Genomic DNA, 25,562 nt, shown 5'->3' on the forward strand with positions numbered 1-25,562 from the left:
TCGTGTAATATACGGTTTAATACAAAATACATGATTGTGGGCAGGAATATACAAATTTTGGTCGATATACATGATCGTTGGTATCTATTCAAACGAGGGCCATGAAATACATTAGCAAATTCCTACAGTATTTTAAGGCAGGCGATTACTAATTATTTAAACCACGTTTTTCATCTGTCACAGATTTTATAATCATTTTGAAGTGGCTGCTTTATCTCGAGGAAAACGAGCGGTAAGTGTTATACAAAACAAAATCTTAATAGCAATTTGATCACTTTTGCGTCATTTGACAGTAAGAATAGTAATAAATAGAGGATAATTTCTTTTCCTACGTTAGGCCTAATACCTGGTATGTTTTTTAGTGTGGTACACACACAAAAAACAACCCCAAAACAACACTAACAACATTTTAAAAAACCCTCCAAAAACGAGTGCCGTGCCGAAGCCGCGGGCTAAAATGCTTTATTATCATTTTTGTTTATTTATAGCATCAATCACAAATTGAAATATATACAGTATTAACGTTGGAAAAGAAAGTTTTCTTTTTGTTATATTTTTTTTTTCTCACCCTAGCGAAACACTTTCTGCAAATGACCTTAATAAAGAAAACTAATAAATTAACCTAAACCACTTTGAATGTCGACCGTATCTTTTATTTACACGGCATCATGCGCGGAAGAAAATACCAACTGAACCGGGATTTCAGACAGCAGATGAATTGAAGGTGATTCATTGAACATCATTAGCAATTGTACAATCAAACAGATGCAACAATGAAAAGTGGAACTATGAAAAATCGAGAATGTTAGATTTGCGAAGGATTTATTCCGAATCATTGTCTGCTAATAGAGAATTCATGTCAGTTGCTGTGTCGGCGATGCCCACACAGCGCGCCGTCCAAATGTGAAGTTGCGTTTTGCTGACAGACATAACACTGTGCCATAATTTATCTGATGGCATGTAAAGAAGCTGCTTAAATTATAGTATTTAAAAGTTTCTTCATTTTGTAAGAGCTCAAGAAATTAATTCTGGTTTGAAAGACAAGATGACGGTAAAACTCAGAAGACGTAGCTGTACAGTACCGTTGGTGTTGGAGACATCATAATAAAGGTAACTGCGTTAACTTCGCTTTTTGTTTGGTAATTTGTTGGATATTATCTTTTGCTGATCTTCTTTGAGCTTGGATTAAATTTTACATTCTGAACATTTTTATTTGCACTTATCTGCTTAATATGTATTGCTGGGATATCATATAGAATATGAAGTCAGTATAATGGTACTATATTTTACATATTTGAATGATAAAAGACTGGTAAATGATATAATGATAAACTACAAAATAAATAATTTGCCCATTATCCCAAATATGTTAATTAAAACAAACATTGAATGTAAATTCAGATATAATGAGCAGTTGTAAGAAGTAAGAAATAACATTTTATCCATTGAACCTGTTATGTGTTATCATCATCAGTTTTAAAATAAACACATGGAGACAAGTTTGCTTAAATTCTAAAATTAACACACACACACACACATACACACACACACACACACACATATGGTATTTTAATCTAATACAGAAATGGTGACATTGATATATGCAGACCAATAGTTTTTTTTCTTCTACAGATATAAATTAAAAAGCGTAATTCTGAGAGTTTCACCTACAACATTCGTGATGGGAAAGGGCCACTAATTACGAGCTGATATATGTGGAAGAAAAATACCATCCATGTTGAAAAGGGCTAGAGGTAATGTGAGAAAACATAATTTATCAATCTTATTTAACATATTGTTGATATTTTATCTCAACTGGTCAAAAGGCTAAGTGGGTTTATGTAATGGTCCAGAGTGTGTTATTTATTTCACATCCCCTTCTGTCTTTCAACAGTAAGAAATTAGCTACTTTGGAGTCCATAGTTCTGATCAATTTGTTTATATACAACTTGGTTTTGGGCTTAAATCAACATCTTGGATAAATCTAATAATGAGCAAAATCCAAGTATATACATGTGATCATGTATAAGATTAGCTGAGTTTTTTAACCAGCCTAAAAGCCATACTTCCACAATATAGGCTAAAATCATTAAGTTGTCCTTGAAGTTTGATGAGTGTTAACCATTAATAATAATAAGGTGATCTTTCGTCTGAGTATGTTACCACCGCATGCAATATTTATACATGTAGTGCAGTTTTAACTAAACTTAGAATACATGCTTATATAAATGAGATCTAGATTGAAGAAGTGAAGATGCATACAAATACATGAGGTTATAACCACTACTGCTGATTCAAGTTTGATCATGCTTGGCCATTGGGCTTATATAGTCAAGTTTCACAATGATGCTTATTATGAGTGTGATAAAGGTATGGTAGTGAAGTGACCTTGCATCTGATTGGCAGAGTTTCTTATGATTTACACAACAGTGTTTATGATCCAATTTAGATCTGACTTGTTTAATTATTTGCTTGTATGTCTGAGGCTATAAGCAAAATCTATGCATATAATGTGGTGGTTCTACATCTCACTAGCCATTCTTGCTACTGCTCTTAAAACTATTTCTCATTAATTTTATCAGACTTGGTGAATAGATTTATCTCATCAAGATATAGCAAAAGAGCAGTTTTGTAAAAAAAATATTCGTTCATATTAAACTCAAATTCTGCATCTGATTGGTTGACCTTGCAAATACTATAAGGGCTCTATTTCTGACAAAAAGATTATTTTGATATAATGTAGGAGAAATGCTTATATGATCAAAACATTGAACATATTTGATGACAAATAAGAAATAGTTTTTCATGCAAATTTGATAAACATTGATAAATCGGTTCATGTCATTAAAAGCTTGGAAGAGTTTGATTACATGCGAGACCATCACATATTAATCATTCTTTATTTAGAGAATTATTTTTGTCAGGATTTAGTAAAATATGTAAAATCAATATGGACTGGTTTTGTTATGTACAGCAACACTAGTTGTTTACTGAGTACTGAGGGAATTGGAGTAAGGCAAGGGTACATTGCAGTAGGTAACCTGGTTGACTTGATGACAGGATTTTAACACAAACATTTTTATCAGGAGTCTAGCATACTAACCATTGATTCACTGCAGATCCTGCCCCCATTAGTTACCTTTTAATACATAAAGCATTTGGGTTTTTTATGTCACAAATCCCATAGGGATTAAAATTAACATCATAGGTCTCACTGGATAGTTTCGTATTTTGACATCCCTCTAATTTTTAAGGTAGAAGGCATGAACCTAATTATCACAAGCCTAGCATTTATAAATTTACACGTAAGCTAAATCTATAATGTGGTTCAGATTTACTTTGAGTTAGGCATGGAAATAGGTTGGCTTGTTGGTGACTGCCTCTCACAGTTAGATGAGCATTGGAGATCATATGCGTAACTTAGTCTGCAAATGAGCTCCCGACTTTTATTTGTGTCTGCTACAGAGGTAAATATAAAAAAATCTTGATGGTAGAGGGGTGATGAAAAGTATGCTGATTTGTTATAGTACTAGTGAACTTTATTCATGCATAAGGCACATACTGATTCTTTTAGTTGCCTTGTCACAGAAAAATATTGAAAATAGCTATTTCTAGTAAAAAATGAATGTAAAATGTACCTGCATCCTTTGACCCTACCAGAACCAAACTAAAAGCTCAAATTTGTGCAGCTGCTTTTGCTCATCACAAACATAATTGGGAGTATAACTGCTAACCCTACCCTCTAGCACACATTTAAGATCTTTAGAGTTTTTAAATACAGCCAGGAATTACATCACAATCAATACTTCCAGTTCAGTACCCACGAATGTAGTTCTAGTCTATTTTTAGAACATTTTGTCCTCTCTCATTTTGGTGGTGATAGAAGAGTTTTATTTATGCATTTTTGGTAGGGATTTAAAGGTAACTGTTTATTCTTGATAATATGAGCTCAGGGTGTTGTTGTCTGTATGTATTTTGGCGACAGTGCACAGTGAGTAATAAGGCCTTGGTGATGATCCGGAAGTGAAATACGTGTTCTGGTTACATGCTGTTATGTTGACAGTCAATGATCTAAAAAAAGAGCACGTCAACCTTTGACAAGAACTTCACCGTGAAGTCATCTTTGAAGGTATTTTAGATTAACATATGATTTGCATTGATTGTCACACAGTGGAAAGGTCAGTACTGAGAAACAAATGTAGAGAACATATAGTAAAATTAATTGTGTACTATGTCCTGTCAGGGCAGTATTGGAGCAAAGTTTAAATTGGTATAAAATCTTTATTATTAATGATAGACACATGAAATTTTAATATGTCATGTATATTGACTTTTAAAATATAAAAATGAAATTAAAAGTAAAAAATTATTTTTTATTTTAAAAATTTTAATAAAATTTAAAAAAAATTTAAAAAAAATAATTAAAAAACCCCTAAAATGCACATATATACTATTTTTGGGAATCATATTAAATGTTGTCAGCATGTATGTATTCCTACACCATATAAAAGCTCCAATGTTGGATTTTTGTCACATTTTGTCAGAGAAAATATCTTTGTAGTCAAAATGAGACCTTCATTAAAAATACATCAAGACAAAATTATAATTTGTATTGGCCATTCAGACTATTTATTAGGGGTCCAATCAGTTAATTTATGTGTTTATGATGGGGTCACTTCCTGAGTAACAAACATCTGCTTGTATAGCCTTCAGTAATTCTTTATAAACATAGTTATAAGGTATTTAGTGAGAGGACAGCGATGAAAACTTTATACTAGAACCTACTCAAGTTCTGTACTAAATCATTTTAAGCTGTCTGAGAATGAAATACTGGTCAAAGGGATAAAATATGCTTCCCCCAGGTATATTTACCCTTGAATGTAAGAAAAAAGCAAAATGATGTAAGTTGAATACAAAATGCATTCCATTTCATTGTTCAGTTAGGTTAAGATATTATTGGTGTAGTGCGGCATTGTGGCCTATATGATGTTATGGGAATTCTAATGATCCATCTTGCTTTATGCATTATTAATTACTAATACTATTTGTTAACTGACACTCTAAAGATTACATAAGAAGCATTCAAACAAATTATTTGAATTTAACTTTGTACATGGTTACATATCCCACATGTACAAATATCCATCCATTTTAGAATGTTTGGGATCAAAAGTTCACATTCAGTACATCATATAGGCTGACATTGTACCTATAGTGAACCTGTAAAGCACATTTATGGCTATGTACACTGAAAATATCCCAAAATGTTATTTTCATCATGAATATGCCTATGTATGGTAACATATTTCAATTTAGTACTTTGACAGAGTGCGGTATTGAAACATCAGCTGATATCTGATTCCACTCAATCAATGAGCTTAATAATTGGTAACCAACACTCTTAAAATACCATATAAATGTTCAAATAGATCATTTGAATTATGTTTGCACATTTGATCTTAACAAGTACATTGTATATGTCCCACATATGCAAATTTCCATCCTTGTTTACAAGTTTTGGGGATGAGAATTTCACATTTAGCTGATGATATAGGATTTATTGGTGCTTATAGTTGATTTGTATGACCACATTTGGCTGTATTCACTTGCAATATCCAAAATTGTTATTTACCTCATGAATAAGAATGCTTATAGTAACACATTCTAATTTACTACATTGTCACTTGACTTTCCTGTATACTGGTATGTAATAATGTTTACACCAATGATCAAACCTCGCAACCCCAACAATGCCTTAAACTTTATGATACATAGTCTACCTGATTAGTTATTTAACTTGTAAATGGCTAAATGTGCTTCTAGAAACCTCATATACTTTTAGGATGAATTTAACACTTTAATACATGGCCATTGCTTCACATTTCTGAGTGTCACTCTGTCAAGTTTAATATTTTCCCCCATGCTTGCAACCTTAATGTTAATTTGAAATCACCATATCTAACACATTTTAACTTCATTTACATAGATCTTACTGTTTTCTAGAATTAAGTGAAACATATTGTATCTTTTCAGGTCTAGCCTGGTATCTGGAACAAAGTGTTAGAGTTGGATCAGCTTGGAAGCTCTCCTGAGTAGTCTGGTGGTAATAGCATGGTTTCATAAGGGCATGTGCAGTGTACTGCCATAAGTGACCAAGATTAGTTCATATCACCACACTGATATATGGCACCTCAAAGACATGGCTTAGGTTTTCATGAGAGAGATTAGCACCATTTTTCAGTAAAGTAGAACCTCCCTAGAAACTATTTTCCTATCCCATTGCCACCTTTTGTTGTTATCGACATTGAAATGGAATGCATTTTTGCTATAAAACATGGTAGTGGTCCCATTAGAACTTTAAATCTGAATGTGCTATTAGTTATGGAAACAACTGCCTAAGTACCTGACACAATAAATGTGGAACATAGCACCTGTCAGTGTTTCTTTAGTGTGTACACCTATATGCATCTGGACAGGCATATTGCGGTGTGCTGCCAAAATCACTATGAGCTATGATGCTTCACTACCCCTGTGGAAAATGTTATCAGTTATACAGACCCAAACTACCATTTGTTTTAAATATCATTCATTAGTCAACTTTTCTGTCTAAAATTTGTCAAACTGTGTTTTAAAACTTGTATGAAAATTTAAGTTTTCAATAAAATTTAGTTTTTAAAATTTAAATGTTTATTTAATTTGCCATTAAAACTGAATTTATCAACATTTGTAACTTTCAAACATATTTTCAGACAGGGCTTATCTTGTATCACAATTAGGTTTTTACTGCATTGAAAAATTCCTATAATTAAGGAAGATATAGCAAATTTAGTTTTGGTTTCTCAAGAGCACTTGGACCAGAACTTGCACCCTGTGGAACACCAGCACTACATACTTTCTGACAGGTGTCACATGTTTTCCTTGCAAGGAAATTCAAAAAGACTTCATGTATAAAGTTGAAATAGGTATAGCATGCAAATATAAAAGTTTGACTAAAATTGGCGTAAAACATGGAGCCTGTCAGGAATTACATCACAATTAATACTTCCAGTTCAGTACCCACGAATGTAGTTCTAGTCTATTTTTAGAACATTTTTTCCTCTCTCATTTTGGTGGTGATAGAAGAGTTTTATTTATGCATTTTTGGTAGGGATTTAAAGGTAACTGTTTATTCTTGATAATATGAGCTCAGGGTGTTGTTGTCTGTATGTATTTTGGCGACAGTGCACAGTGAGTAATAAGGCCTTGGTGATGATCCGGAAGTGAAATACGTGTTCTGGTTACATGCTGTTATGTTGACAGTCAATGATCTAAAAAAAGAGCACGTCAACCTTTGACAAGAACTTCACCGTGAAGTCATCTTTGAAGGTATTTTAGATTAACATATGATTTGCATTGATTGTCACACAGTGGAAAGGTCAGTACTGAGAAACAAATGTAGAGAACATATAGTAAAATTAATTGTGTACTATGTCCTGTCAGGGCAGTATTGGAGCAAAGTTTAAATTGGTATAAAATCTTTATTATTAATGATAGACACATGAAATTTTAATATGTCATGTATATTGACTTTTAAAATATAAAAATGAAATTAAAAGTAAAAAATTAATTTTTATTTTAAAAATTTTAATAAAATTTAAAAAAAATTTTAAAAAAATAATTAAAAAACCCCTAAAATGCACATATATACTATTTTTGGGAATCATATTAAATGTTGTCAGCATGTATGTATTCCTACACCATATAAAAGCTCCAATGTTGGATTTTTGTCACATTTTGTCAGAGAAAATATCTTTGTAGTCAAAATGAGACCTTCATTAAAAATACATCAAGACAAAATTATAATTTGTATTGGCCATTCAGACTATTTATTAGGGGTCCAATCAGTTAATTTATGTGTTTATGATGGGGTCACTTCCTGAGTAACAAACATCTGCTTGTATAGCCTTCAGTAATTCTTTATAAACATAGTTATAAGGTATTTAGTGAGAGGACAGCGATGAAAACTTTATACTAGAACCTACTCAAGTTCTGTACTAAATCATTTTAAGCTGTCTGAGAATGAAATACTGGTCAAAGGGATAAAATATGCTTCCCCCAGGTATATTTACCCTTGAATGTAAGAAAAAAGCAAAATGATGTAAGTTGAATACAAAATGCATTCCATTTCATTGTTCAGTTAGGTTAAGATATTATTGGTGTAGTGCGGCATTGTGGCCTATATGATGTTATGGGAATTCTAATGATCCATCTTGCTTTATGCATTATTAATTACTAATACTATTTGTTAACTGACACTCTAAAGATTACATAAGAAGCATTCAAACAAATTATTTGAATTTAACTTTGTACATGGTTACATATCCCACATGTACAAATATCCATCCATTTTAGAATGTTTGGGATCAAAAGTTCACATTCAGTACATCATATAGGCTGACATTGTACCTATAGTGAACCTGTAAAGCACATTTATGGCTATGTACACTGAAAATATCCCAAAATGTTATTTTCATCATGAATATGCCTATGTATGGTAACATATTTCAATTTAGTACTTTGACAGAGTGCGGTATTGAAACATCAGCTGATATCTGATTCCACTCAATCAATGAGCTTAATAATTGGTAACCAACACTCTTAAAATACCATATAAATGTTCAAATAGATCATTTGAATTATGTTTGCACATTTGATCTTAACAAGTACATTGTATATGTCCCACATATGCAAATTTCCATCCTTGTTTACAAGTTTTGGGGATGAGAATTTCACATTTAGCTGATGATATAGGATTTATTGGTGCTTATAGTTGATTTGTATGACCACATTTGGCTGTATTCACTTGCAATATCCAAAATTGTTATTTACCTCATGAATAAGAATGCTTATAGTAACACATTCTAATTTACTACATTGTCACTTGACTTTCCTGTATACTGGTATGTAATAATGTTTACACCAATGATCAAACCTCACCACCCCAACAATGCCTTAAACTTTATGATACATAGTCTACCTGATTAGTTATTTAACTTGTAAATGGCTAAATGTGCTTCTAGAAACCTCATATACTTTTAGGATGAATTTAACACTTTAATACATGGCCATTGCTTCACATTTCTGAGTGTCACTCTGTCAAGTTTAATATTTTCCCCCATGCTTGCAACCTTAATGTTAATTTGAAATCACCATATCTAACACATTTTAACTTCATTTACATAGATCTTACTGTTTTCTAGAATTAAGTGAAACATATTGTATCTTTTCAGGTCTAGCCTGGTATCTGGAACAAAGTGTTAGAGTTGGATCAGCTTGGAAGCTCTCCTGAGTAGTCTGGTGGTAATAGCATGGTTTCATAAGGGCATGTGCAGTGTACTGCCATAAGTGACCAAGATTAGTTCATATCACCACACTGATATATGGCACCTCAAAGACATGGCTTAGGTTTTCATGAGAGAGATCAGCACCATTTTTCAGTAAAGTAGAACCTCCCTAGAAACTATTTTCCTATCCCATTGCCACCTTTTGTTGTTATCGACATTGAAATGGAATGCATTTTTGCTATAAAACATGGTAGTGGTCCCATTAGAACTTTAAATCTGAATGTGCTATTAGTTATGGAAACAACTGCCTAAGTACCTGACACAATAAATGTGGAACATAGCACCTGTCAGTGTTTCTTTAGTGTGTACACCTATATGCATCTGGACAGGCATATTGCGGTTTGCTGCCAAAATCACTATGAGCTATGATGCTTCACTACCCCTGTGGAAAATGTTATCAGTTATACAGACCCAAACTACCATTTGTTTTAAATATCATTCATTAGTCAACTTTTCTGTCTAAAATTTGTCAAACTGTGTTTTAAAACTTGTATGAAAATTTAAGTTTTCAATAAAATTTAGTTTTTAAAATTTAAATGTTTATTTAATTTGCCATTAAAACTGAATTTATCAACATTTGTAACTTTCAAACATATTTTCAGACAGGGCTTATCTTGTATCACAATTAGGTTTTTACTGCATTGAAAAATTCCTATAATTAAGGAAGATATAGCAAATTTAGTTTTGGTTTCTCAAGAGCACTTGGACCAGAACTTGCACCCTGTGGAACACCAGCACTACATACTTTCTGACAGGTGTCACATGTTTTCCTTGCAAGGAAATTCAAAAAGACTTCATGTATAAAGTTGAAATAGGTATAGCATGCAAATATAAAAGTTTGACTAAAATTGGCGTAAAACATGGAGCCTGTCAGGAATTACATCACAATTAATACTTCCAGTTCAGTACCCACGAATGTAGTTCTAGTCTATTTTTAGAACATTTTATCCTCTCTCATTTTGGTGGTGATAGAAGAGTTTTATTTATGCATTTTTGGTAGGGATTTAAAGGTAACGGTTTATTCTTGATAATATGAGCTCAGGGTGTTGTTGTCTGTATGTATTTTGGCGACAGTGCACAGTGAGTAATAAGGCCTTGGTGATGATCCGGAAGTGAAATACGTGTTCTGGTTACATGCTGTTATGTTGACAGTCAATGATCTAAAAAAAGAGCACGTCAACCTTTGACAAGAACTTCACCGTGAAGTCATCTTTGAAGGTATTTTAGATTAACATATGATTTGCATTGATTGTCACACAGTGGAAAGGTCAGTACTGAGAAACAAATGTAGAGAACATATAGTAAAATTAATTGTGTACTATGTCCAGCCTTCTAATTATACAAGTTTCATTACATTGGTCAATAATTAGTCACATGTGATGACACTTGTAACTAATCAAACCACAGCAACTGAGAGCAGACTAAGCACTGATATTTATATGGTACAGTGGCAATATACAGTCTGTCTGCCGCAACACATGAAACAAACTGGACAAATCTGAAAGCCTTGAATTTGACTTTATTTATCTGTATGGTAGAACAGAACCTGAGTTGAAAAGCTTTTAAAGAAAGACCTTGATATCAAACCTAATAATAACTGCAGGAGTTATATTATGGATAATTAACCATTCTCTCAGTTTCAAACTGGGCATTCTATCCCATGGGGTTCTAAATGTAAACCAAGTGTAACTGATATCCTAATGAACTGTAAAGACCATAGCAGCACAACAGCAGGGGACCAGATATGTCCAGATCCAGAAATCATAGACCAGTTTCAAACTGATGATGAACCACATAAAAATTACACATCTGCTAGAACTTATGTTATGAAGATAACTTAAATTGCATTATTAGTAATCCTCCTTGTCACATTCATCATAATTGAGATGCATCATATATGTTTTATTGTAAAATAGTTTATGCAACATAATTCAGTGAAGACCTTTGCTGCCAATTTACCAGTGAACCATTTGTTTCAATGAACATATTTTATGTTGTAACAAGGAGCATCATTTGAACATTATGATACACTTATCATACCTGTATATGAAATCTTAATACTAACACTTATACTTGCAATACTACTACTAATAAAAACACCTGCATTGATAATTTGATTATGTTCAATTGGACTTGTATCTAAATGATCACCAGCTGTGTGAAAAGACATATTTTAATATATAGATATTGGATGGAATACTAGTTACCACAATTGAATAGTCATATGATAAATGATATATTATTTTAAACAATTTATATTTGCAGTGAAACATACTTTTACATTATTTTCCCTTAAATTTCATTTATAGAGCAGTATACTCTGCATTCATTAAATTACTGAAATGGTTAATAATACAACAACAAATACTGCAACTTCCAGAATCACAAAAATCAAAAGATATAAACAGAAACTTACCTACATGTATCAACAGTTGTCACTTAATAGACAGAACTATGAAGATTTAGAATAGGATGTTAACAAATTAGGTATTCAAGTTAAAAAGAAAAAAATACCAAGTAAGCTTACTACCAAAAAATCAAACTATAACAGTGAATTTTAGTACATTCCCAGGACACAGAATATATGATTTTTCTTAACTTGATCTGATACATCTTGAATCTATAGAAAATGATTCATATTGTATGACTAAAATATTATGTAAACAAAAATTCCATCACTTTTTTCAGATGCAACATGCATACCCCAACCCATCCTTCTTGATCATAAAGTATACCAGCATTCCACTATAAGATGGGGAGCTGTAGTGGCTCAGTGGTTAGCTTTCTGGACCTGTGAAATAAGGTAGGTTCAAATTCTACCATCAGACCAACCTGGGTTAGCTACCATGGTGTGTCCTTGGGCAAGGCACTATACTTAAAGTGCCTTGGCACTAAATAACTTACTTGTGTTGGTTTACCATAAAAGGCCAAACCAAACACAAAAAAACAACAACTTTAAAAGATGAGTTTTGTCAATGCTAAGTAAAGGAAAATCATACTGAAGAAATGTGTTTGTTAATACAGTTTAATGGATCTAAAAAATCTCTTTCTTCTGCAGGAGTTTAAAATATTAAATTAAAAAGGTCATGGTACACATTGCTTTGTTCGTACACATCAGGCTCCATAACCCATATCCAACTAAAAATTTTAGTAGAGTCTGAATAAAACATTTTAATCTGGATGATAATATTCTTTCTCCATTCATATATTACACCACCAAGATTGATCCAAATAAGATTACATTTTACTATAACACTGAGGATGAGTATGCCTCTTAACAACTGACAAATGTGGAGAGAATGGAGTTAAACTGAACTTTGATTTCTTTTCAACCGTAGCACAAGATGATCATTTATTATGAAAAAACCTGAATAAAGTTGGAGTTCATAACCATGACAGTCTTGATATAATATAAATTCAATATATTATTGTTGTCTTGAGGTATAGTTCTGTATATTACAATCTCACACAAGATCAGGGTATATTTTAGTACCATACAGTTAATTCGGGATTGTATTAATACCTATTCTGGTGAATGAACATTAAATAAGATTTACTATTTTGGAACCAGTTGCAATAAAGTTTAATAAACAAGAGAAAATATGACTTTACTACAATATCTAAAATGTAAAATCTGCAAACAGAATACTTGCTTGACTTTACACTTCAATTATTTATTTGAAATGAATTTATACAAATGGCATTAAATTGGGTTTCAGGCTGGCAATGACAATGGTAGTAGTGAATAGGGACGGTCTAGGGACTAGGGAACTTCCATGTTAAAAAGGGTATATCCACTCTGGGGACTATGTAATTTAACATGGGAGAAAAAAAAACTATCCATTCTAGGGACAAGGGGAATTTAACATGGGAGAAAGAAAAAAAACTATTCACTCTAGGGACAAGGGAAATTGAACATGGGGAATAAATCGTGGGACTGTTTTGGGACTAGGGGAAATGGAACAGGGTCGGGACCCTATTTTAATAAGGTCCCGACCTGATGGGTCTATGAAAATGGAACAGGCGAAAATTGAAACAGGGAGGGGTCTCTATTTTTTTATTATTTTTTTAAACAAAAAAATAAAAAAAGTTGTAGGCAATTGAAAGTCAAGATCTTTTCGAGAGATAGGAATGGCCCTGAAAAGGGCCTTTGGTTTTATGTTAATATACCCTTAACATAAAGGGCATCTGTGACATCTTCTTCTTGACCTTAGGCTGCGCCTGACTGCAGGACCATAGATTAAGACTCTTTTGAGGCATCCTTGATGCTCCACATAAGATTCTTTGCATCCACAGGCTGGTGTCTGTCCTGTGGATAACTGTCCAGTTGGATCGGACATACATTGGTATGTCCGTCCGGAACATCATCGAAGACACAAGCGTTGAAGATTGTACGTCGGTCCACATGTTGGGGTGCTGAGTAACAGGTGAAGGAATGCAGTGAACTGTACTTATTTATAGGGAGAGGAAGGATTGACACGGATTGAGTTTGTTGACCAATCCAAACACGCGTTACAAAATTCAGTCAGCTCACGTCCAATCCGAAGAGAGCAGTCTGTGACGTCACATAGTCTATATAGATTCGCTAGCGCCTGTGCGCAGTCAATCTAAGCGACAGTTTTTCAACATGACGGAAACTCAGAAAACGATCAATTGGGGTGCACTGATGGTGGAGACTACCCAAGGGACCCAGACTTACTTTCAGAAGAGGTGAATTGGGATTGTGTGGATTTTTTTACCTTGCAAGAATTTGTTCCTGAACCTTCGTCACCTTCTCCTTCATTACCGCACATGGAAAATTTTAGACAGAGACAGAAAGAAGAATTGGAGAAATTTATACAACAGCAAAAGGAAGCGGAACAAACTTTTCTCCTACAGCAACAGCAGCAAGAAGAAGAGGTAAGAAAAAAACAACAAGAAGAAGAAGCAGCAGCAAAGAAACAAGGGTGTCAAAATCAAACGGTCACGGTACTGTTAGACATTTTAGCGGAGTTAAGAAGTCTGAAACAAATGTATCAGACTTCTTTATTACGGCTGAAGAGAATACGACCTTCCCAAGCTAAACACTCCAACCCTGTGACTACGCCTACCGCACCACCCTTAGTGATTTCAACGAAATCATCCTCAACAGTACGCAGTCCAGAATTAGGCCTTGGCCGTGGCAAGGGCTTAAGACAGTTAAAGTTGATTGTTTAAACTCACCCCTTACACCAAAAAAGACCCTTTTCAGGGCCATCCACGTCTCTCGAAAAGAGATAGACTTTCAATTGCCAATAACTAAAAAAACTCATTTTACCCAATAGTACCTGTCTGTGTATGAGTGTGCGTGAGTGTAGGTTCTTATTTTAAAATCAAAACCCAAAGACACTTACCTTTTATAATTAATTTATTCTTTTATAAATATTTACAATTCACAATTCACAACAGAGCACTTTAAAAAGTTCATAGACTTATTCTGTCTCATTGTTCACTCTCTGTTTTTTTTATTTCTTCACCGTCATAGTCTTTTCCTCCTCTTCCTCCTCACTTTCTTCCCTTCTTTTCTTCTTCTGTTTCTTTTTCTTCACCTGTCTGTTTTCTTCCTCTTCTTCTTCCTCTTCCTCTGAAGAATCCCTCTCTTCTTCTTACTCCTCTTGTTTCTTTTTTGGGCAGTCTGGTGACCAATGTCCTTTTTCTTGACAATAATAACAGGTATCTTGACTTTTATCTCTTCTAACCCCTTTTTTTTCTTTTTTGACGGTCTGGACACTCTGAAGACCAATGCCCTTTCTTCTGACAGATATAGCAAGTATCTTGACTTTTATCTTGAAAGGAAGGAGAGTAGTCCCTCGGTTGGTCTGAAGAGAATTTTCTAATGACCCCTCGCAAAGCTCTGATGAAACGTTCGATCTTGGTAGTCTCTTCCATCGTTGTGCTCAGTTTGAGAGTGAAATGAATAGTGAAAGGACAAGACACATACCCTTTATATACGCTGGTCTGCTATGACTATAAATTAGTTCATGGTGTTTAAACTTTAGTCATTTGACTTTTTGCTATCGAGATGAAATGATCCAATTCATTTGAGAAGAAAGAAGAAGAAAGTAAGAGGCAGAAACGTGATCTATCGCCTCGTACCAGGGCTGAAGTCTTGGCACAAATTCCTGCCAGTGATTTTGAAGAGGACATGAGTGAACCAGAATCCAAACCCTCTAAACAAAGTTTACCACCCTTAGTCAACCCTGAATAGTACTATGACATTCGAGAGACGGAAAAGCGTCCCTCTAGAAAATTTAGAACTACGGCTTACAAATACACAGTGAAGTTTAAAGATTTCAAGTCTGAAGTACTGTTAGAGAAAGCAGAAGGGTTCATCACCGACATGTGGGATTCTTTGCTCACCACACTCAAGCGACAATGTCAACCCAAAGAAGATGATCGCTTGAGACTTTCCATACAACATGACGGCTTGAAATCCCCTGTTTGGATCGAGTTTAGCAGCCCTGCAGAATTGACCACTTCCAAAGTCATGGACAAGATTTAACACGTGCAACAATCTAATGACCAGTTTGACATCACCGATGGAAAAGCCACACTGGACATGACCCACGTCTCTCCTCCTCAAGGGACCGGACAATGCAGAAAGACCTTATTGGTCAACAACCTTCGCATTACCAAAACAAGTCTTGTCCAAATTAACAATTTTCAAGACCACATGTGTTTAGCCTGAGCCATCGTGGTGGGATGAACCTATGCCGACAAGAACGACACGGTAGAATGGAAAAGAGCCTGGGAGAACATTCGAAAATCGAACCGAGCCAAACAACGAAATGAAGCAGAACTTCTGTTACAACAAGCATGCCTGTCCAAAGACACATCCTGTGGCATTCCTGAGATGCAAAAATTGCAAGATGCCCTAGCTCCACGATACACCTTGAAAGTGCACCCTCAAGAAGTGCGCGGGTCTCTGTTGTTTCGAGGGAAATACTTTAAGGATGGAAAATACATTCACCTCTATCATCACGATGACCATTTCGATACCATTACCACTATCACTGGATTCCTGGGATACAAATATTACTGTGAGAAATGTGACTTATGATGGTTATAATAATCGAGAGCAACACAAACATTGTGGATCGAAATGCTCAGGATGTTTGGCCTCTCAACCCTGTCTGAGCGAAGGACAAGAACCAGTGCATTGTCCTGCTTGTCTGCACACATTTGTCAGCCCTGCCTGTTACCAACAACATCTGAAGATGCAAGGTTCACAGAAGAAATGTGCTTGTAAACTCCTGAGATTGTGCCCAATGTGTGGACAAGGTCTATGTATCAACAGTACCAAGGCACACGTATGTTCAGGAAAGAAAAAATGTTACATTTGTCACTGCATCGTGGACTTGGAACACCAATGCTACATGCAAAAATACCAATCCCAACCAGAGAAAGAGGATGGTCACAAGAAGAAGAAAGGCAATTTCATCTTTTTCGATTTCGAATGCATGCAAGAGACCGGTATTCACATTCCTAATTTCTGCGTGGCTCATCGAGTGTGCGAGAAGTGATTCAAGAACCTATCTTGAGTTATTGCCCTCACTGCAGTAAGATTCCTGGAGGGCGTGAAAAAATCTTTCAAGGACCGAACACACTAGCCGATTTCACACAATGGGTCTTAGACCCCATCGACAAGACGTGGAGCCAAGAGGACATCGAACATTATTATGGAGAATGTCATCACCATGCCACGGTGATGGCTCATAATTTCTCCGGATACGATGGACAGTTTCTTTTGAGATGCTATACGGAACGTGGCACCGAGCGTCCTAAAGTCACTTTGAACGGAGCCAAAATCATTTTCTTGCAAGTGGGACAAGTGCAGTTTAAAGATTCGATGAGCTACTTAGCCATGCCTTTGAGTCGAATGCCTAAAATGTTTGGAATGACAGAAATGGCTAAAGGGTACTTTCCACACTTTTTCAATACAGAAGCCAATCAACACGCCGTTCTACCCCATTTGCCTCAGGCTCACTATTACGACCCTGACAACATGCGTACCGAACGAGAAACTTTCTACGCTTGGTACCAGGCTCACGCCTCCGACCCTTTCGACTTTCAGGAAGAAATGCTAAAGTATCGTCATTCCGACGTGGACATTTTACGGCGATGCTGTGGAAAATTTCGAGAACTGTTCATGGAACACGGAGGGGTTGATCCTTTGAAAGAAGCTTGCACCATTGCCAAAGCATGTTCCTTAGTCTACCGACAACGATTCATGCTTGAAAACACTGTGGCTGTCATCAGTCCTCAAACGACCAACTATGTCAAACGTCAATATTCGGTCAAAGCCCCATGCTGGTTGCATTACTTGTGCGACAAGGAAGACAAATGGATTCAGCATGCCCGCAATGGACAGGGCGAAAAGATCATTGGAATGCATTCGGTCGATGGCTGGGACTTAGAAAACCCCAAGATCATGTACGAGTTTAACGGTTGCTTATTTCACGGATGTCCCGTCTGTTACCCTGACCGCGGCACTAAAAATCAGTTCTTACAACGAACCATGGAAGACTTGTACCAGGCCATTTGTCAGCAACGCCTAAAGTTAGAACAGGAAGGATACCAAGTGGTGGAAATGTGGGAACACAAATACGATCACCGTTTGAACACCGATCCCGAGTTTAAACGCCTCATGGAAAGTTACCAGTTCATGGACCCCCTGAACCCGAGGGATAGTTTGTACGGAGGAAGGACCAATGCCACCTGTTTGCTGTACCAAGCTGATGAAGAGAAAGGAGAAGAAATCAAATACTTGGACGTGTGTTCACTGTATCCCTAAGTGTGCAAATATTGTTGCTTTCCTGAGGGCACTTACAATTGTTCACCGAACACATCGACCTAAAAAACATTCGACACTACGAAGGCTTGATCAAGTGCAAATTTTGCCTCCCACGAACCTATACCATCCCGTCTTACCTCGCCATTGCCAAGGCAAACTTATGTTTCCTTTGTGCCGTACTTGTGCTGAAACGTGCAACCAAGATCAACCTTGTCATCACACCCAGGAAGAACGGGCCTTGACGGGGACATGGGTCAGCGTAGAATTGTTCACAGCTCTGAACATGGGATACCAACTGTTAGAAGTGTACGAAATTTGCCACTTTCCCAAGACACAATAATTCCACAAGGGTGACCCCATGCAGAAAGGCATTTTCGCAGACTACGTGGATGCCTTTTTGAAACTGAAGCAAGAAGCCAGTGGCTATCTGTCCTGGTGTCACACTCCCAAAGACCAAAAGACATTCAGAGAGAAATTCTGGGCACAAGAAGGCATTACTTTAGATCACATTGAGAAAAACGAAGGCAGGCGATCGTTTGCCAAAGTGATGTTAAATTGCCTGTGGGGTAAAATGGCACAATGACCGTGTTTACCCAAGACGGAGTATTTGACCGAACCTTCCCGCTACTTTCAGATGATTCACGACAAAGCCAAATTCATGAATCACGTGGACGTCGTTCGTGAGGATTTGATCTTGGTGAAATACGAAGAAGATCTGAACTTTGTAGAAGATGACCCCTTTGGAAATGTCATCATTGCAGCTTACATGACAGCTCATGCTCGCTTAAAATTGTACGAAGCTTTAGAACTGTTAGGGGAACGTGTCTTGTACTTTGACATGGACAGTTGCATTTATATCGATCACTCGAGTCAACAGCACCCTGACATCGAAGGAGACCGTTTAGGAGCCTGGACAGACGAGTACCCCGATGACAAGATTCTAAGTTTCGTCAATGGTGGTCCCAAACATTACGGCTACGAATACTGGGACAAACAAGAAGTGCACACGAAGTGTAAAGTGAAAGGACTTACTCTGAATTATCGTACCAGTCGAGTGGTCAACTTTGGCGTATTGAAAGAAGCCTTGCAGTCTAGAGAAAGTGACCACCTATCAACCCAACAAGATTGTACGTTTACCCACACACCACATCGTCAGTCGACCCTTGGAAAAAGTCTATCAAATCGTGTAGCAGAAGCGAGTGCGGCTTCCCACCCACTTTACTTTGCCGTATGGACATGTCGGTATAAAACATTGGTTGTAAGAGGATAGCCACCCACCAGAAGGATGACTTCGCCACAGCAAGAATCGAGTGAGAAATCCAGCGAGAACTCCAAGTTCAAACCCTACCATTTTCCAGTCTTCTTACCTGACTATTGTGATTGTGCCCGTCGATTGGACATGTTTCAAAAATGGCCTACGGATAGGGAAGGATTACCTTCTTCGTATGTTTTAGCTAGAACAGGATTTGTCTACTTCGGACCTGAGTCAGGATTGGGATACGAAGTACAGTGTTTCGCTTGCGGACTGAAGTTACGAATGGATCAATGTATCTACAAAGATTCAGCTATTCTGGAACATACTCGATGGTCTCCGCACTGCCCTTACCTTCCAATGGCCTTTCCACCCATTAAACTACGGTACAATTATGACGGTACCTTAGAGACGGTACCTTCCAAAACTAGACGTAAACACATTGCATCCTATTTCATTGTTGTTTCTTTTCCACATAATAGCTTATTTTGTATAAAATGTTAAACTTTACTAATCTTTTTTCAAGATCACTTTAGTTTGCAAAAATATATCTTGTCATTTATTGGCATTCTACATTGAATTTTGTAAACTAGCTATAAACCTGACCTAATTACTCAACTTAACTGCTGACAGAAACAGTCTACAGTAAATGTATTTCATTTCTATAGCTCGATGGATAAACATTACATCTTTTAAAGCTGTGCACAGAATAGGCCGACATATCACGAGTCAGGAAAACATGGGGGTGGTATCCCCTGTGTCCAAAATTAATATCATTTTGAATAGAATATTCTAGTGACAATTGCCTCTTTTCAAATGGTAAGCATTGCTTTTTTTTATTTTCGTCAATCTGTCAAATTTGGTATGCATTTTGCTTTAATATTTGAGATGGAAACCTTAGGTGCATAGAAATGTCAGACAGCATTGTACATCATGGATGGTGTCCAACATACTTTTATGATCATAAAACAAAATCCCATTGTTTTAGTTATGGCCACTGATTTAAAAAATATTCATCCAAGCTAAATATAATAATAATAATAATGAGGACTTTGTATAGCGCCTAATCTTTAGCTCTAAGCGCTTTGCAACATTAGACAACATAAAAACATACACAATGATATGATTACAAAAACAAACACCATGAAATTAGAAAACATAAAAAACATGCTGAGAATATTTAAGGTAGTTAACATTATTAAGTAATTAAGTTTGTTTTTGCAGTCAGAATAAGTAGTTTTGAGAGCACTATTGAATGGGATCACTGCGTCTTTGTATCTAAGTTCAGTGGGCAATTCATTCCATGTTGCTGGGCCCTGGTATGCAAAAGAATGCTGTCCATGTGACTCTGTTTTCATAGTGAGAATAATGAGTATATGATTGTCGGAAGAGGAGTGTAAGTATCTTGCTTGTGTGTACACATAGGTGAGGTCGGATAGGTATGTTGGACTAGAGTCTGTCAGTGAAACGTAGCACAGAGAACTAATGTTGTGTTTGATTCTGGATCGAATGGATAGCCAGTGTTGGGTACAGAGCAGCGGGGAGGTGTGCTCTGATTGTGCTACTCTAAGTATGATCCAAGCAGCTATGTTTTGAACTTTTTGAAGTCTCTGCAGTAGATATTAAGATGAACCAGACAGAATTGAGTTACCATAGTCTAGTCTTGAAAGTAGTAATGAACACACAAGTGTTTTAGTGGCATCAACTGAAAGATATCTGAGAATGGAGCTGATGCATCTCAGCTCAAGATATGCAGCCTTGCATATGTTCATGACATGTTGGTGCAATGTGAGAGTACTGTCCAGAGTAACACCTAGGTTTTGTACTGATTGTGTGAATTTAATGTTGGTGTTGCTGATATTTATTGTGTGAGGTAAAGGATGTGAATGAGAAAGTCTTTGTGTTGTAATCAGAATGGCCTCAGTTTTATCATCATTCATCTGCAGCTTGTTACAAGTCATCCATGATTTCACATCAGAAATGCACATCTCTACACCTTGGATGGTAGCATCAACTTCAGTTGGGTGGCTAGATTTGTATATTTGGGTGTCATCAGTGTACAATTGGTGGGACACTGGATGATGATCTATGACACTTGAGAGCAGCTGAGTGTATAGAGTGTAGAGAACAGGTCCAAGAACAGACCCCTGTGCAACACCACAACATAGATCAACTGGGCTGGAGTGTAATCTATTTGCAGACACAATTTGTGTCCTGTGGCAATACGATATGCAGATTGTACATTGCTAAAAAGACTGTTTGAATTCAGACAAGATGCAAGCTGGGATTGAACAACCTTTTGTAAGATTTTTTATATGAATTGGAGATTAGAAACCGGGCAGTAGTTCTTTAAATCCTTATGGTGTAGTGTTAGTTTCTTCAGCAGAGGTTTTACAATGGGAGTTTTGAAAAATGATGGAAATTATGCTGATGAGATAGAGGTATTAATATCATCAGTTAGTGAAGGCAATACTGGATCTAAGCACTCAAGCAGCAGTAATGTTGGAATTGGATCAAGTTCACATGACTTTGGTGCACTCTAGGATGATTACTTAAAAATGCATTTATTGGTGGTGAGAGACTAAATACATGACTTGATACTTGTGTTTAGCATTAATTGGAAAGCTGAAGATTACTAATCTTTTGACATACATATCTTAATTGTACCATTTAATTTACAAAATTCAATGTAATTTGCATTGGTAAAATGTGTAGCACAAGAAAAGTCATTATGAATCAGAGATAAATCATATCTTTGTTTTGTCTGGAGCTTGACTAATTTATTGCACATTTCTGTACACTATTTTGTCTTTAATCCAGGATTATTCACTGCATTCGGATGCATTTCATGGTGAAAATTCACCAGCTGGATTTAAAAGTGGTGAATATTGCTAGCGATTGTTCTGCAAACCCTGTATGTCACAAGGAGTCAGTGTATTCAAGGACTCATACAGTATTTACAAGTTCTCATTGACATTTCAGATGAGAATGAAGAACTGAAAAAAGATGAAAATCTCAAGTGGAAACCTTTCTGGTCAGCCATCTCATCCAAAACCTCCTGAAATGGAGAGTATTTTGCAGACTCCAAGATTTCCTCTTATCCTGCTGGTATGTTCTATTTAGTTTGTCTGGTCTCTTTTTTATTTTTTATCAATTGCTTTTATACCATGCCACAATTGGAAATTCTTTATCAAAAGTATGTATAAATTTCATCATTTTTCTGTCTGTTTAATAAGATGTGTTTAAGAGTACTTACTTACTCATGATGCTGTATATATGAGATTAGATGTTTTGTTAAAAAAGAATGCATTTTGTGATATATTGTATCACTGCTTTATATACAGTGGTCATTGCAACCAGTATGCATTTTGTTTACATGCCAAAAAATCCAGTCTGATTTCTTTGTTTCTTTTTTACTGCAATTAAGGAGTAGTGATAATCGTTATACTCTTAGCTGCATCCAGAAGGACAACACCATCACCATCCCCATCCACTCTGGAGTGGAGAATATAAAGATTTCTCTCTGCCAGTTCCTCTGCAAGTAGTAAGTATTGAGGATGGAAAAAAATGTACATTATAGAATAATGAAACAAATACTACAGGTGTTGACTTTTATATAATCTCTTATTTCATTTACAGCTCTCTAAATACGAGTAGGTCAATTATACACTGTATTTATGAATTTAATTCTCATCTAAGGTAGTAGAACTGTTTTATGTTTGACAACATGTTGGGTAATTTGTGGCCATACACTAAAAACACATTTTGTAGCATTTAAAAATGCTTATGTTCAATGCACGTAAAACTCATTGGTTTGTTGTCACTTCAGTTGATAATAGTCTTGTCATCTTGTAGACATTTTGAATGTTAGTGTTCAATGCTAAGGTCATATACATTGATTCAACATCAAAATTTGTTTGCAAAATGGAAGATTATGACATGAAAGCACAAGCTCTTGTAGCTTAGATACTGTTATTTCAGAACATTGTGAGATGTTAATTAATTAAATTATAGGTCATAAAACATACTGTTCAAGACTTATTTGTGCAAATAAACAATGAATTGTTTTTCATTGATGTGTCGACTGTTCATCATTCCATTGTTTTTTTTTTATTTTTCTTTCTGATGTATACCATTGTCTTGTGTAAGTCAGACGCCTAAACCATCTACATTGAATGCAGACTTTACAGACACCAGCAGGGAAACAACATATCCAGGGAATAAAAAAATAAAGGATTATGGGAAAAGTTTTATATAAACTGTACAAAAACCATGTATTTCATTCCATAAATATATTTCATTGTTAAACCCATGTTCACTGTACAGATCTTTTTAAGGAGTTTATAATAATGATCTTGATCTTTCAAAACTAATTTCATCACAAATCTGTTACAGATTTCCAGTTCAATGTACTTATGAAACTGGACACAAATATTGAGAATTTGTTGGAGCAGCTGGCCCTCCAAGTTCATACACAAGGCCCAGACACAGAATATAGAGAAGAAATTCTTGCAATGCCATGTGATTCAGTGGAGGAACTAGAGGGCCTTTGCCAGAGGTTGGAGGAGAATCCCAAACTCTCCAAGAAGATGGTAAATTGGGGCTTTATTTTCTATTTAAAAAAACTGTTATAACCTTTATTTGCTGTTGTGAACCTCAATATGCGTTATGCAAGTTCTGCAGTGCCTGTATAATTATTTTTGGGGGTGGGGTGAACATGTAGTGGTCGGCTGTTTTGTCTTACGGATGTAGGCCAAAACATGTTTAGAGATGAACATGTAACAGGTATTTTACTACATATACACTATTACATATTATGTGGCTACTTTAATTCAATCCTTGAGTGAATGTCATTTATGAAGTTAATAGATTCACGGTGGTTAATTTGGTTTATAATTGCTATTAGTACATTGTGTTGCATAGTTAAAGTTATCAAATTTTGTTCAAGTTAGAGAAATTAAATTTGCTTGCAAAACCATGGCAAAAAATAACTATATACAAGCATATTTTGTCACATCGATCATGAAATACTACTACTAATAATAATATCAAAATCAAAAAATAGTAATATTATTATTATTATTATTTTCAGATATGCTACTTGAGCTCTCTTGGCAGGTTTACAATTGGGGATAGTGTCTGCAGGATGATGAAAAAGCTTAAAACAAAAAGACTGGCCAGAGTATAGTCCAAAGGGACGTAAAGGGAAAAAAGCATTTCAAGAGCTTGTGATATGTTAGGTTTTGATAAGTAAGTATGGCTTGATTTAAATTGTGTTTTTCATGTGACTTGCCAGAGATTTTTAAATGAATTGATAAAGTAACTTGAGACCACATTTCAAAGTACATGTTTTAAAAATATTCCATTGATTATTGCTGGCATTTAGAAAAATGCAATGCATCCTTTGTTGTGAAACTTTTTTAAAACATTGTATTACTCTTGCAGAAGCCTGCCTGAAAACTAATGGCAAAGCAAAGGCAAATGGAATGGAAGAGACCATATCAGAGACCCTCAAATATGCACCCAACCAACGCAGAATGATAAAAAACAAGGTAATCCAAATGACTCTTATTTCATCAATATTGGATTCAGTTTTGTCTTTTAAAGCATAGCATTTGCAAAGCGGATGCATTTCTAAACTGATAACAAAATCAGCTTATCCTATTGCCCAGGACTATCAAAGCTAGAGTCCAGCTAACTACAATATGCATATATCTTGTCTGATCGGACAAGTGCCTCCATTTGGAATTTTTATTCACATGAAATATTTGGATGAAATAAATTCATCTTTGTGCAAAGTGATTGCACCATCCACTTGCCAGAAATGATAAGTAAGTGCGAAGTTATCTTGTATCATGGCGTAACGATAGTAAGGGAAGCACAAGTGCAGTGAAGAAAATTTCATACATTTTTATGATGCTGATTAACATGACTTCTGCATATGCAACTAGTGCTGAGAAGATATGACTTTATTTAAGCATTACAATTTTGTTTTAATTTGCAGGTGCCTGAGCAGAAGAAGTAATAGATAAACTTTACAGTGGAGTTGGAGACTGATTCTGATTCATAATCTTAATTAAATCTAGAAAATAAACATTAAAGTCATATTAAAATA

At 35.6% G+C, this 25,562-nt stretch overlaps 1 long non-coding RNA gene across 12 annotated transcripts; it reads left to right on the plus strand.

Moving 5' to 3' along the window:
• The first annotated feature begins 729 nt into the window (after nt 1-729).
• LOC149774229 (uncharacterized) lies at nt 730-25,562 on the plus strand. 12 transcript variants are annotated; one of them, XR_016416935.1, is made up of 11 exons: nt 730-1,110; nt 1,633-1,759; nt 6,034-6,240; nt 9,270-9,476; nt 12,072-12,186; nt 22,430-22,555; nt 22,875-22,991; nt 23,843-24,039; nt 24,540-24,697; nt 24,893-24,999; nt 25,452-25,562. It is a non-coding gene; the product is annotated as an uncharacterized LOC149774229 (long non-coding RNA). The 12 variants fall into 12 exon arrangements; XR_016416934.1 differs by having other exon boundaries at nt 6,034-6,103; XR_016416931.1 differs by having other exon boundaries at nt 1,633-1,754.

The sequence above is a fragment of the Sinohyriopsis cumingii genome, unplaced genomic scaffold (genome assembly GCF_028554795.1).
Source record: "Sinohyriopsis cumingii isolate HCF-2022 unplaced genomic scaffold, ASM2855479v2 utg000365l, whole genome shotgun sequence".
Classification (NCBI taxonomy): Eukaryota; Metazoa; Mollusca; class Bivalvia; order Unionida; family Unionidae; genus Sinohyriopsis; species Sinohyriopsis cumingii.